The following is a 12,249-nucleotide window of genomic DNA, read 5'->3' on the forward strand; positions in this document are numbered from 1 at the left end:
CAGATCCCGGGGTGCTGCCCAGCCCGCGCACGGCCCCAGCAGAGCGCACTAGTGAGTCCAGCCCCAGGGATTCCATCCCACCCTGCCCCCTTCTCTCTACTGCGTAGTTGTGTACTGCCTGGCGAGTAGACATGCACACGCAGTGTGACTCACTCAGCATGAGCGTATCCACCAGCCAGGCAGTACACAACTACATACTGATACTCATAATAATAAAACATACTTAATTAGAAAATAGCAAACATTTATGTCCAGTATTCTCAATTTCTTTCCCAGACAGAAAGCTCAAATACCGGACTGTCTGGTTCAAAACCGGACGCCTGACAACCCTACTAGCCATCATGTTTGCCCTCATTCAGATGGAAATAGCACCAAGGTATCTGTGTCAGAGTACACAAACACTGCACTAGGCAAGAAAGGATTAAAGAGCAGCTTGGGGCTCATGCAGCACTGCCCTGCCACACATACCAAGCTTGGGGAGGAGCCTTGAAAAGGGAGCTGCTCAGTGCAACAGGCCCCAGCCTGAGCAGGCATGCACTGTTCTTCCTCAGCTCCCACAGAGGACAGCAGCAAAGAGTCAAGATATTGTAGGTTGCCTGGAAGCCCAAAGAGATGGGAGAACTGGTTGTAGGATGCTGGTAGCACAGAAAAGCTGGTGGCTACTCTTCATTTCTGTTCATTTAATTTCCTTTCCCTTATTATGTCGGGAACTGGGATGAGGATCTTGACTCCAGACCCCCACTGAAAATACAAGCCGCCCCCTTCCCTTGAGAAGGTAGGCCAATGTATGAAGTAGCCCAGGGAGGAAGGAAGACATCTGACCAGACAGACTAACCCCTTGCTCCAACATTCCCTTGGCTGGAACCCAGGGTGGAGGGAAGAACTGGGTTTTCCTATAGCCTCATCAGGAAGACTTGTAGGAAGACCCCAGACATAATGGGCCAGGACCCCTGGTCTGAACCAGTGGTGTCATCTTGGTACGAGGGCCTAGATCTGTTAAGAAAGAAGCCTTGTTTACCTTTAAATGCATCAGACCAAGGCGGGTGGGGGTGGGGGCGGGGGCAGCACTGAAGAGCTGAGACAGAAGGCAAAAGGAGTCCACCCATGGACATGGAGTCTGGACTACACAGAAAAACCCTGTTGTGATTTATCAAGCCTTGAGATGGCACACCAGCTGGAGAGTCACTTTGCCAGTCACCTGTTCAAGAAACACAGGGGCTGATGGATTCATGTCCAGACTTGTCTGCAAACAGAGCCAATGCACAGCAGCTGCAAGAATTCTACCATTCAAATCCTTGCTCCACATCAGGCAGAATGAGAACTTGAACCCATCACCCACACACTTAATGAGCCTCTGCCTCCATATTTTGCACACATACACACACAAAAAAAGGGGGGGCTGACCTGGGTTAGGCATCCCAAGTCAAAATCCACTTTCAAACACTGCACCCCCTCCAACACCCAAATCCCCTGTCTCAGGTCACAACCCCCACCTGTCCTAGGTCATAACCCAAACCTCCTACATCCCTTCCTGTAACTCTGCCTTAGGTCACGACCCCCTCCTTCGCCTAAACTCCCTCCTAGACCCCTATGCCCCAATCCTCTATCCCAAGCTCCCAACCCCCATTCCAGACCCCACATTCCCTCCATTAATATCATAAGAGCATGACCCTTGACCACTTATCAAATTCTTCGAGTGCCCTCCTGTAGCAGGGTCCCCACTCAGGCCCCTTGGTCTGGGAGACCTTCTGGTCCACAAATCAGCCAGAGATGCATCTGGTGCAGTCACCCATGCTTTTATTGTTAGTTCCCATCAGCCAGAGAGAGAGAGATTGCCCACCCTTGCGCAGGGGATGGAAGTCACTTCAAGCTAGGGGCTACAGCAGCACCCGTACTTTCAGTACCTATGGGCTTAGGTACCTAGCTCCAGGAGAGGGTTTGTAGCTGTGAATCCCAAGGGGAGGAAAGTGCTTCCCTCTAAGCCAGAGCTAGGCCCCTAACTGCCTTTGAAGAGCCAGGCCCCTCTCCCTGACATTTCCTACTTGCTAACTTAGGAGGAGCTCCCTGCTCCTCTTCCTGGCTTCTAAGAATTCCATTCTTAGGTGCCTAACTGTCCCTGTACATCAGGGGTGGCCAGCCTGTGGCTCCAGAGCCACATGTGGCTCTTCAGCAGTTAATATGCAGCTCCTTGCATAGGTACCAAATCCAGAGCTGGAGCTACGGGTGCTAACTTTCCATGGGGCCGGAGGGTGCTCACTGTTCAACTCCCAGCTCTGCCCTAGGTGCTGTTCCCCTCCACCCTTTTCCCCTAGGATCCTGCCAATTCTCACCACTTCCACTGAGCCCATCACATACATGCTTTCCCCGCTCCAGTGTCTCCCACTGAGAGAGAGCTGATCACAGGGGGCAGGAGGAAAAGGAGGCACTGCCAGTGGGAAAGAGGTGCTGAGAGTGGTGGTGGGGAGATGATCAGGGCTGGTGACATAGAACTGTTGCTCTTTGGCAATGTGCATTGGTAAATTCTGGCTCCTTCTTAGGTTCTGGTTGGCCACCCCTGCTATACGTTGTATAGGGCAGGGGTGGGGAACCTTTTTTGGGCTGAGGCCTGCTGACCCACAGAAAAAATCAGTCGGGGGCCATGCACAAGTGAGAAGCAAAAATGAAGCAAAAAAAAAGTCATTGGTGTGGCCCCCAACTGAAAAGCAGAAAGATGCTTCCCACATTCCCCTTGAATACTACAGCCTGCGGGGGCCCTGGCTAGTAGATTTTGTGCCCCCCCCCAAAGTTCTGGGGTAGGGTAAAAATGAGGCATTCAGTGTGTGGGAGGGGGCTGCCATAAAACAGACATGGGGTGTGGGGTTTGGGTAAGGGGGACAGTGCAGGAGCCTCGGAGGCCAGGTTCAGGCATGCCAGGGGCCAAATCCAGCCCCCGGCTCATATGTTCTCCACCCCAGGTACAGGGAGTCTGTGTGTCTAACTCAGAGCTATGTATTCCAGTAGGCAGCAGAACCCCTGAGAGTTAGGCGTTGGAGTACTGCATCTAAAACCCTTAGTGGATCTAGCCTCAGCTCCAACCCAATACAACACAGCAGCCAAACATGTTTACAACATTAAGCACACGAGTAGTCCCTGTGAAATCACCAGTTCCTTGTGTGTGTCAGGGTCTAGTTGCAGGACTGCTGAAGGTGTCTGGGTGTAAAGAATGGCGTCTCTTAGGATACGTCTAGACTACATGCCTCTGTCGCCAGAGGCATGTAGATTAGGCTACCCGACATAGTAAAATGAAGCGGCGATTTAAATAATCACCGCTTCATTTAAATTTACATGGCTGCCGCGCTGAGCCAACAAACAGCTGATCAGCTGTTTGTCGGCTCAGCGCGATAGTCTGGATGCGCAGGTGTCGACATCAAAGGTATTTGTCGACCACCCAGGTAAGAGATGTAAGTGATCTTCCATTGCCAAGGAACTTACATAGATTTTTTTCACCCTGAAGGGCTAATCCACTGATATCTAACTTTTCACTCTTTTCCCTGGAAGTTGTAGGAAGCTGACAGTAGCTTTAAGAAATCATACAAAAGCAACTGGCTTGCCCCTGGACTCATCCTTCATTTTGTAAAAGAGATTAGAACTCAGGCAGTAGTGAACATTTCATGGCCCAGAGGAATTCTCTACTTTAGATTCCCACGTTAGAGCTCTCACAGCATTTCATGGGTGAACTATTAAATATATATATCCATATAGTCATATATTAGATACAGGATATTGTAAATCCATGGACCTTGAAGATAAAAGTATCTTCCAAAAAGTATTAAACTTACTTCTTTGTCAATGCAAACACATGGCTGTAAAAATAAATATTAACAAAAATATAACCACAGTGTCTCCCATTCAAGTCTGCAAACCCTGATAGAGACAGTCAAATGCACATTTCATCCTGTTTGGAGAGAAACCGTGGGATCCAGCCAAAGCAGCTGCAAATAACTGTGTCTGTTTCACATTCAGAGCGAATAATCTTTCTGCTATAATTCCTGACAAATAATTTTCTTGGCCAATGATTTTTCAGTTGGTATTGCACGGCTACTTGAATAATCATCCTGCAACTGCAGATAACTGGATTGTAGTCATAAATCTTTACATACAAGCAAATATGATCCCAGCAAGATAAGGTAACTACCTCTGTTTTAAGAAAATGCATATATTTCCTTAAAAGAAAGGGAGAAGGGGTAAGGGTACATATGTAATAGTGAGATGAATAATAGAGATATGCATCAAATTGTCTTGTATTTATCATGCACTGTAGATCATTTCACCTGCACTCGCCCTCATAACTTCGTGAGTGTGCCCTCTACTGAGCTACTGATCATTGCCATTAGAGCTACAGGCATGCTAAGTCTCTGAGACAACAGGTTACTTGGCAGGGCAAGATCAGCAGACTCATGAGACGTTCAGCCTGAACTCCATGCCATCTAATAAGAGGAGTGGGACAGCATTACAATTTCCTTGTTTTGATTTTGCTTCTCAGGCTATGCCTAGACTGCAGACTTCTTTCAAAAGAAGCTTTACCGGAAGAACTCTTCCGGAAAAACTTCTTCCGAAAGAGAGCGTCCACACTGCAAAAGCACATCGAAAAAGTGATCTGCTTTTTCGAAATATAGTGTCCACACTGAATGAACGCTATCTCGCATTTCAGCTGTGATTACTATGGACGGAGTGGCCACCAAGGCACCTGTGCTATTTCCTCTTTCCTCTTCTTTTGAAAAAACTCCCTCTTCCCCATCCACACATGCCTTTTTCTGAAAGAGCTCTTTCGCAAAGAGGCTTCTTCTCCATAGAAAGAGAATTACAGTGTCGGAAAAACTGTTCTGTTCTTTCCATTTTCTTTCGGAAGAACGCGATTGCAAAGTAGACGTAATTAAAGTTTTTTCAGAAAAATTGCTTTTTTTCCAAAAAAAACCTCTGTAGTATAGACATACCCTCAGTGCCTCTGTACTTTACTGTCCTCATATACCAGCCCTCCCCTGAAGTATGCCAAACACCCGTACACCAGAGCTCCTCAACACACAGCCCATGGCCCGTTTGTTTGCGGCCCACGGTGTGGTTTGGGTTTACATGGGGCTCAACACATGGCCTGCAGGTGGGAGCCAAAACAAAAAAGCAGTCATATAATGGTCTTCTGTTGATATGTGTTTTAGTAGTTAAATTCCTGGACTGTCATTGCTGTTACATGGGTGGAAATGGGGTAAAAATTGCATTTTATTAATATCAGCAGAACTGACTTAAATGGGGCCTGTGTGTTGTGTATTCTTGCCTTACTCTTTGTATTCATGCCGGTCAGTGTGAAAGAAGCTATTTTCATATATTTGCATGTATATAAAAAAAAAACCATACTTCAGTTGCGGCCCTCCGCATGTGCTGTATCATCGTGGCCCCCAGGGCTTTCAAAGTTGAGTAGCCCTTCTGTACACTAAGCAGATAGGTAGGGCCTGCCTGAGCTGATGGCAGCTAAACCAATCAGCAGCAGAGGGAGAAGGCAGAAAGGCACCCACAGGAGTGGTCTGCTCGCCTGCCCGTAGGCAGAACTAGTTTCTCCAACAGGGTTAGAGTTGAGGGACTGTTTCCTTTCTCCTAAATTGTTCTGAATAGTTTAACCCCCACCCTAAGCAGTTAAAATGCTGGAGACTAGACCACTGAGAGCATGAGGATTGTGAGAGAGGTGAGGTTAAAAATAACCCCAAAGACTTTAGGACAGGGTGGTGTTTTCTCTGAGTGAATTGGAATCCTCTTCTCCCAAAACGTCTGTATTTTCATTCTCTCCTCCCCCTGCTGTTCTTAATGGTCTGGTCTGTAGGCACTGCCTGAAACAGTCCTAGAGCAGATACCAGATGGCCCTTAGTCAAAGCCGTATCTCTCACAGCCATCTGTGTTCTTCTCCCCAGCTCAACTATATTGCCCTAACAATCACATACATGGTCTCAAGCTATTCTCTGTGCACACACTGTTAGCAGAGCATTGCTGGAAACACTGGCATTTCACTTTTTTCATGGAGATTTTTCATGACAAATTTCATGTTTTTCATGAAATCCCTAAAAGCTGCAAAAAGACAACTCTACTGTTTGGAAGGACTTGTTGTCTGGATGCATTTGAGTGCTAAATGTGTGCATGGATTTGTTTAGCATATCATTTCAGAGATGCAACTGTAATATTTTTGTTGCAAAGGACCTTTTCATTCCCAATCTCAATTTGTGGTGCAGTGCCCTGGAGAATCATAGAACTGGAAGGGACCTCAAAAGGTCATCGAACCCTGTTCCCTGCCCTCACAGCAGGACCAAGCACTGTCTAGATCTAGAAGGAATCTTTTGCTGCATTTTTAATGCAGAACGTGTGCAAAGCCCTGCCAACTGACAAATCCATCCACACTGCCATTGCCAAACACTTAAACAGGCTACAGGCAGAGTACTTTCCACAAAGAACTATAGCAAGGGAGGTGACGATTAGGTCAGGACTCTACTTCTCAGCTCACCAGCCCCTATGAATATATTCTCAGCCAAAGGAGAGAAAAGCGGCATTGATCTGACGAGTGAGCAGGCAGTGCAGTTGTCATTTGCTGAGCAGTTGCTAGCACATTTTCACCTGGTGTGTGCAATAGGCATTTCCTGAGTTAGCTAATTGAGCTCTTAAAAGGCATCGTCCCTTTCGTATCTATAGGCTTGTGCAAAGTGCAGCTCTCAGCAATAAAGAAACAGAAAGTAAAGTACTATTCTCATTTTAAAAAATACCACTAGGTGCCTTGCAACAGTTTGCCTTTAAATTCCACAACCTAGGGAGGATACAGCGTGCTCAACTGAGCCAGGCATCTCTGCCCCAACAGTAAGGTGAAGTGGATATTTTTGTCAGACTGTATAGCTGTTCCTTCATGAAACACATCTTTGCATGATATAATTTGCTTCCTTTGTGAATGCAGCAGACTTCACATTTCAAACTTATGCTAAGAAAGCTTGCAAGCAAAGTCTTTTGCTATCCCATGATGTTTTTACACCAGGTTACACGGCCTGACTAATAATAATGTACAAACTTTGTATTTGCAAAGCCCTGGCCAGCTGCAGAGCTTTTAAGTGCTGCACCATCCCTGTTCAGAACTCCAACCCACGGCACTGCCTATATCCTTCTGAGCTCTCAGGCTTAGCTTGGTAACCATCTATGCAGGAAGCACTTATGTCTATAGTTCATTAGAACTGTGCTTTTTAATGGTGTGTGATTGTGAAGAATTAGATATTTTCATTGAAAAGGCACACATTTATAGAAAGAGTATGACAGACCCTCATCACTCTGCTCTGCCATGAACACTCTTTCTGGACTAAAAGGAAAGAAACAGCTGTAGAGCATTGGTGCTGAAGCAAGTCACACAGCCTGTTCAAGCTGGTGCTGTTTCAGGCCAAGATCCCAAGCCACTTGAGTCCATTGTGTGAACAATCCACAGGTCCAGCACTGCTCTTTGATGTAGGCCTCACCCAAGCATAGCAAGCACCGTGAGTGGCAACTGTTGTTAGGGATTGCTGCCCCACAGGATGGAAAATGTTTAAACCCTCACAAAGGCCTCACAGTAGAGTACTTCAAAGTACAACTAGCACTAAAACTCGGGGTGCTACCATGGATATGCAGCTAGAAAACACACTAACCCAATAAGAGAACGTGACGTCAACACCAGACACAGCTCCAACTCTGGCCATGGGCGGTAGGAAGGAACTGGGTGTGAGGCAGTTCTCCTTATATAGACAGGGGCTATGACTGCACCGCACGAGCACCACCCTCCAACAGGTACTAATAGGCAACATAGTCTGTGCTTATGTGTGTACTCCAATGAGCTTCTCTCCCTCTGCTCCAGTGCCCTGCCAGTCAGTTCCTTCCCCTCCTTCCTAGTACCTCTCATCCTCCACAGTTCAACTGCTGAGCCACAAGCAGGAGGCATAAGGGGGAGTGAGGTGTTATGCTTAAGAGAGGGGACAGGGCAGAGGTGAGCCTTTGGGGTGAGGGCAGAGCAAGGGTCAAGCACCCTTGGGGAAAATAAGAAAGTTGGTGCCCATGCTAGACAAAAGTTTCAGCTCTGGAGTGCTGGGCAAACACACCCACCTAAGTGAAATACACAGGTACAGCTCCTCAAAGCCAGAATTGTCCCAAAAACTGTTTCATATTAGACAGTTACAACAGTGGTGCACAACCCGTGGATCACAACCCTTAAGGCAGGGGTGGATATCTTCCTGGGGGGTCACCATAGCCGTGGGCATAAGCCCCAGCCGCCCAGCTGTAAGCATCACACCGCTCAAGTTACCAGGGGCGGGGGGGAGGGAAGGGGTGTCGCAACACGAGTACAATAAAATAAGGAGGTTGTGGTTGAAAAAAGGTTGCACACCATTGATTTACAGGATCATAGTAATGCCTTTTACTCTTTGGGCCATACACCCACATCTAAACTCATACATTTCCTATTATCCTCTAGGGGGTATTTGCACACTGTTTGTAACTGTAGTATCTATGCAGGTATTAAAGTTAGGCTGACATGTTTGTAATTCCCTGGGTCCTTTCAGTACCTAATGTTAAAAAGGGAACAATGTTTGCCCTCTTCTAGTCATCTAAGATCACATGTGGGAAGGAGTTCCACAGCCTAATGATACACAGCATATAAAAAAAAATTACAAGTTTAATTTATTGCTTTTAAGTTTCATTGACTGTCCCCTTTGTTTTCCTTTATGAAAAATCATGAATAGCTGTGTTTTGACCTTGTAAGCTAGGGTGTCCAGAATGGAACACAATTCTAGGTGAGGCTGCATCATAATATCAAAAATGTTATTTGCCAGCTATTCCCCATGCATTATAAACTGTTCACTGTTCTAGCTGCTACTTTTGCACATTAGAAGTCTTATTAAGATGGCAATAGTAATACCCGGTTTCTTTTTCTGACCTGTAAAATAATAACTCTGTACACATAAATGTTGCCTAAATTACACTTTCCAAAATATATTATTTGCATCTGTCAACCCCACATTTTATCTGCATTCACCTTTTTTCATTAGATTCCTCCGAAGTTCCTTCTAATTTTTTCTAGACTAGATTAACCTCAGTAATTTTGTACCATTTGTAAATGTTGCTGCTTTACTATTTATCTCCCTTTCCAGACAATTCATACACACATTAACATTAAACAGAAAGTCTAGTATAGAATCTAGTGGCACCCCACTGTAACCCTTTGGCTTTAAATGACCTTTATTTTTACTTACTCTCTCAAAGACTTTAAAAGACCAATAAATTGTGTGAACCAGTTCTTTATTTCACTTACACAATCAGAAATTGTAATACTTTAGAGTGAAGCAAGACTTTTTCCTTTCTGTGGAAGCCATGCAGGTTATATATACTACAGAGAATGTGAACACAATCAGATACTGCAGTATTTATTCAGACAAAATCCTATTGCAAGACAGACCCCATTTCTGTTTTATTCCTTGCCAGGAGGCAGAGGCACCCATGGAACCAGTTTAACTTAATAGACCCACTGCTGTGAGTGAAATTTCTGAAAGCACGTTCAATGGGGCCAAAACCCTAAACTGAATTATTCAGGCAAATAAATTCCATCTAACCTTTACATAAAGAACAACAAATGTCTTCTGTAAAGCAATTTAAACATGCATTTTGAGAACTTTCCCCTTATGGAGCAGTAAGACAGCGAGTGCAGGGCTATTAGTACTCAAAGATCTCTTTTTACAGACCTCTCTTTTTTTGCTGTTAAGTTACTATTATCCTCCATTCCATGTAATAATGGGCTTAACATCAAGTGAAACTGGAAATGGAAAGAAAAGTGAAAGATGACAGACTTAAAGGGATTTTTCTGGAACTATGGGTTACTCCTAAGGTCAGAATCAGTAAGTATAATTAGATCCCTGGCCTTTACAAATATAAAGCAACTCAGATTTCTTGTGTGCTTGTAATTAAACATGCACTTTTACTGCCCCCTGCAGTATTGTGAAGTTACTTCAATTCTAGCATATGGAAGTTTATTGGAAGAGCAGATGCAGATACAAGTCTTCTATTTCTGCATTATTTCTGAAAAAATATTTTTAAAATAAATTGAATGACTTTTTACTTAAAAGATATGTTTTTACTAATGAGTGTTTTTTCAGTACCTCTCAGAAATTCATTTCCATACAGATTCCAGCACACAGAAAACTCCCAACACAGAATAAACTCCACATTACTGTGTGATCCAAATATGTGATAGTGGGCAGAAATGACAAACATATCTGAATTAAATACATTTCATATTTAGATACCAGGTGATTAAATGCTGGCTGAATTTGACAGCTTCCCACAAACACTATTGGCTCCTCCATCTAGTTATCATTTCTTCTGCTTACAAAGAACGGGATTCTATGCCTTTTGGCTCCAAGAAGTTACAATTTCTCATTCACAAGTGGTACTGTGATTTTGGTTTCTTTTTCCCCAAAAAACCATGTATGTTTATTACAGGCTGAGTTCTGAGACACAGACTTAAGAATTAACTGATGCTGAGAATTTCAAAGCAAAAGTGCATCGATATAAAAAGAAAATCCATGCAAAAGGAACCTTTCAGTATATATAGATATCCATCAGAAGATCTCCATCTAGATTAGGAATTAAGTATTTATGATAATGATAGAAATGTAGCCGTGTTAGTCTGGGGTAGCTGAAGCAAAATGCAGGACAATGTAGCACTTTAAAGACTATTTGATCTGAGGAAGTGGGTCTGGCCCACGAAAGCTCATCATCTAATAAACCATCTTGTTAGTCTTTAAAGTGCTACATTGTCCTGTATTTATGATAAGTATTTTGATAAAATATATTAAGCACTTCACTAAAAGGAGACAGACAACTGGTTAATAGTTATTCACTCAAGACTTGCCTCTATGTCAATATCTTCTATTCATACTAGCAACACAGCAAAGTAGGTTATCTGCCCAAGAATCAGCAATATTAAATCCTTTTTACTAAGTATCTGTATAATATGTACTCCTGTTAATATATCAACTCTTTTGATTTGGTAAAACAGATTAAACAAATATTGTTTCTGATTTTCTATTGAATTCAGTCATAATAGGTCTTAAACTAAGCATAGGCCTTGAGCAGCCCCCAATAAAATAGTATATTTTACCAAAATAGCTACTTGTTGATAAGAATATAAAGACTATTATTACTGGGCAGTCACTTAAATTGGTTGTTATACTATGTTTATCCAGCAGAGGGCTTTTTAGACTGAACAGCAAAGAGCAGTTTGCACATATGAAAATCTGACTACCAGGTTGAACTGCAAAGTGTTTAAATATTGCCTTAATGCCAAGCAAAAAACCAACCTCTTTCTCCCTCGCTGATTGTGATCAGTATTTGTTTTAACTACTAAGCAAATGCTTATTTTAAATGGCCCCAGCAGCTGTAAATCAGGAAAATTACATTAAAAGGAGCAATCCAGATCTGTTAAAATAGAGAGGAAGGAAGTGTAAATTGCATCCTGAAACAAATGCCTAATTACAAACTTATGATCAGAGAAGCACCCACTGATTTCAGGCAGCTTCATTTTTGGGTTCTGAATTTCAGAAGTACCAAGCACTGGTTGACTTCAAAGAATGTTCTGGGTGCTCAGCACCTACAGAAATTGAGCATAGAAAAAGTGAGCCATGTGATATTAAAGGTCAATTTTGAAAGCTTTGTTCTTAGAGTCGACTACTAGTGCAGCAAATGGAGAGGTTACATACCAGTAACAAGCTCAGTTTATTGCCTGCACACAGCTACTGCACTTCATAATTGTTTCCAAAGCAGTGACCATTATAGCCACATGTTCACTTGCCTTTAGCCAGGCTGCCAGATGTAGTAACCTGACTGCTGTTCTGGCTGAACAAGGTTAGGTTGAAAGGTTCACTGGATCTAAATAATCAGAACTGGCTGACCATACTGGGCCTGTTATAATCACCACCCTGTAGCTGCTTCAGGATTGTTGATATCATAAGTATCAGTGAGAAAGCATACCACAAGTCTCAGTGTCCAGTCAGTGAGCAAGGCAGCTGACAGTAAGCCTGGCCCAGACCTCTTTACAAAATACTTGTAATTTCTTGGTCTAGCTCTAGTCTGTGGCATGATGGATTTTAACTTTTTCCAAATACTAAAACAATTTGTTTTAGTGCAGATAATTATATTTTGCTGGATGTTCCTGGTAGTTGGCAATGCAAAGTT

The sequence above is a fragment of the Pelodiscus sinensis genome, chromosome 4 (genome assembly GCF_052426305.1).
Source record: "Pelodiscus sinensis isolate ZL-2025 chromosome 4, ASM5242630v1, whole genome shotgun sequence".
In the NCBI taxonomy this organism is placed as follows: domain Eukaryota; kingdom Metazoa; phylum Chordata; order Testudines; family Trionychidae; genus Pelodiscus; species Pelodiscus sinensis.